Raw genomic sequence first — 3,578 nt, 5'->3', positions numbered from 1 at the left:
ATCATCTTAGCAGGTTAGTGAATATCTCTTCCAACTGCTGTTGTCTTTGCACACTTGTGACAATGAGGATCCAAGTTTTATGTAGTTTTGTTCTATGGACAACTGATTATCATAAATGATGAAGTTGGTTGACAATGGGTCGGCAATGTTGGCATTTATGCTGAGGACACCAGATTGATTTCTTATTACGGAAGATTGAATTGCTTTTGTGGCAGTTAATAATGTCGCTATATAAATCTTTTTTTTTTTTGGCACGCTGTTCGGTCCATTGCTAAATCTACGAGAAGATCTAGAACTATTAGATCCTTAATAACTCCGACATGCCACGTTAGTTTGAGTATAGCCCTATCCCTTCCAACTTGTCCTACCAAGATCAAAACACTTATGAAAGAGTGTTTCTTTAGGTCTATTCAAATCATATGCAATGGCCCAAGTCATTCTTCCCTTGATCTATTCTTAATTTGTGCAACCTCCATTCTTGATATATATTCTCATTTCATATTTTACATCATTTTAGGATGAAACTACATCCATCTTAGCATTGCATTTCTGCTTTGTTCATCTTACGGAATTTGTCCTGTAATAGCCTAACACTCACGCTTGCAAGTCTAATCACTATTTCGTACAATGTCATTAACCTTATACGAACCTTCTAATCACACAGGATTAATCCCGTAATATTTTGATTTCATCCAACCTGTTCTAACCCTGTGTATCATATTTTCTTCAATTTTTTCCTTTGTTAATAATAGGACGTGCACTATATCCGTGAATTTTACAGAGAAACTTTTTTAGTATACCCAATGACAATAAAGGGCCAGATTAAATTATAGGAATTGTCTTGCTTAAAATGCCTCACTGATGAGGACATTCCATTTCATAGATATTAAGAGCTATAACTTTCCTGCTTCTCAAGGTTCAATGATGTTTCATCTTATTAGCTATTGAGTAAAGCAAATAATATGCAAATGCTGTTGCTTGTATTTGCGCCCATAATCTGATATTGGATGGGCGATCTGGATATTTATCTGAACTCCTGCCTAGTTGCATATCACGGCATGTAGCTTCCTGAAGTCTTATGCAGTAATAACACCTCCAGCTTGAACCTCAATGACCTGAACTGTTACGAGGAGAACTTTTAATATCTTTATTAAAAATATATAATATGAAGATCATTGTACATCTTTCTCCGGGACTTGGCTGAATTTTCTGGGTTGAGTCATGACTCATGCGCTTGCTCTTTGGCCTGAAATTTCTTCATTCTTTGCCCTTTATTGCAAAAACACGTTCATCTGTTTTAACGGTTGATCTTTAAATCCAAAAAAATTTATCAACTTCCCCTAACACAAGTTTATCGATAGGTGTTTCGCGCGGGTTAATTCGCTAACAATTAAAAAAGGGTCAGACGATTGTGTAAGGGACGAAACCTCTTGAGACAAAGTCCCAAAAATGGGTGTTCTTTTATTGGCGATGAACTTTACAATTGGAGACGAAAAACAACGTGCCTCCAAGAGGCGCAAGCACACGAGTTACAGAAAGAAAAGTGTTTAAATCTAAAAGCTAAGGAAATGAAAGTTACATATTCTCTGTTCGAGAGTTTTGGATTCGGTCCTTTACTTCTACGTCCTTTCTCCCTTTTATACCTCATAGACGATCCCTTTGTGATTAACTACTCTGAAAACTGCTGGTCGTCCTATAACTACCCACTTTCTTTGTAGTGGCCATTTTGTCATGAAACTGCCTTTTAACTGCTGCCATTATCTTTCATCGTTCAACCGCTTTCGATTGAATTCCTTGAGTTGTGGAACGTGATAGGGCTACTTTAACAACTGCCTTGATAACTGCATTTCTTGATAACCACAATGCGTTATGTTTGTTGATACCTTGGGCGACTTGAAGGTTTGGGCGAGAATAGAATAACAGCTCTGGGCGACCGTATGACACTCCATTCGTTCAGATTCTGGGCGACTTGCAAACTTGGGCGATGGCGTTACCGCATTCTTGGGCCCCTTATTTGGGCCTTCACCTTGATTCGTTCGATTGGACTTCGTTCTTTAGGCTATCTGATTTGAGGATCCTCCAATTGGGCTTTACTCCTTGGGTTGTTCGATTTGGGCTGAATTTTTATGTGTCAACAATTACCCCCCAATATGGCAGAAATAATAATAATTATTAAATTTTGCCATATTCACTTCATGTTTCTAGCAACGTTCGAAATTTCCAAGAATTTCAATCATTGTTTCCTTCTATAACTTGAAAAAGTGCGTCGTTTTGCAAACCCTTATAAACCCCAAACACACCATTTCACTGCTACCAAACCACGCCTCATATTTTTGCATCTCTTTCACGATTCACTGTTTATCTTTTGCTTTCTTGTTACGTAACCTTGAAAAATTTCGTTCCTTCTCCAATGGCTGCTTCACAATCTCAAGCTAGTAACTCCTTTAGTTTTGATGACTTTCAGAAACTTCTGAGTCGCCCATACATAACTCTAAGTTTTCTCGCGCCCGCCGATGTTGGACGTAATGAGTTTTACTTGGGTCCTTTCTTCAACAATGCAGAGGCAGTTGAACAAGCGGCGGTAGGTCAGCTGTTTCCTTGCACTCATGGCCCTCCTTTTCTAAACTCTCTGCCGCTGGGGCCACTTCGCGAAAGAGGTATTCGCACTTGGCCTAAATCTGATGTAGCTTTTCGTAGGTGGCATACTCGCCTGGTGGGCCATGGTCCTACTAAGGCACTTTTTGATAGCGCTAGGATTTCTGATTTGTTAGAAGTCTCTATTCGCCCCCCTACTTTTGATTCAGCGCTCTTTTCGATTGCTTTGAGTTTTTGGTCCCCTGAGTACAACACCTTTATCTTTCCTCTTGGCCCCATGTCTATCACGTTAAGGGATGTTGGGGCCCTGGTGAATTTACCACCTTTGGGCGATACCATTTTCTCAGGTATCTTAGTTTCTGGTGGCGCCCCACAGTTCGGTAAAAACTAAACCGATTCTTATTCAAGCCTGCAGACCCTCCATAATCATTCGAGTGCTGAGCCTACCCATACTGAGCGAGTGGCCTTCCTTTTAGTTTGACTTTGTAAATATGTGTTATGCGTGCCAAGTATAAAGCCTTCTCTGAGTTATTTACCTATAGCGCACGAATTGGCGCGTGGCAGGCCTTTGAATTTATGTTCTTTGTTTTTGGCTGCTCTTTATAGAGGTATGACTTTTCTTCAAGCTCAATTGAAGAATTGTGCATCTCCCACTGGCAGTGGACCTCTTTGGTTCACTCAACTGTGGTTGAGATCCTATTTTCCATCGCTTGGTGCTCCATCCATTTCTCGTTCTTCTGCTAGCTGTTACGGGCTAGCTATGGAGCCCTTAACTCTTGTAAATATGTCCAGAAGGGACATTTTTTTATTCTTTTATTCTTTAGATTCAATCTCTTCCTTCTTTCCTTTTCCTCATTTCTTGACTCCAAACTATGTACATCCCCCTTCCACTATAGATAACGCGAGCACCTCCCTGCTCATTTGGATCCAGTTCTTAACTGGGAGGGAACTTTTCCATGATATCTTAACTGGGACCAATGCCA

This window comes from Olea europaea, unplaced genomic scaffold, assembly GCF_002742605.1.
Source record: "Olea europaea var. sylvestris unplaced genomic scaffold, O_europaea_v1 scaffold1205, whole genome shotgun sequence".
Classification (NCBI taxonomy): Eukaryota; Viridiplantae; Streptophyta; class Magnoliopsida; order Lamiales; family Oleaceae; genus Olea; species Olea europaea.
This window is presented reverse-complemented; position numbering follows the sequence as displayed.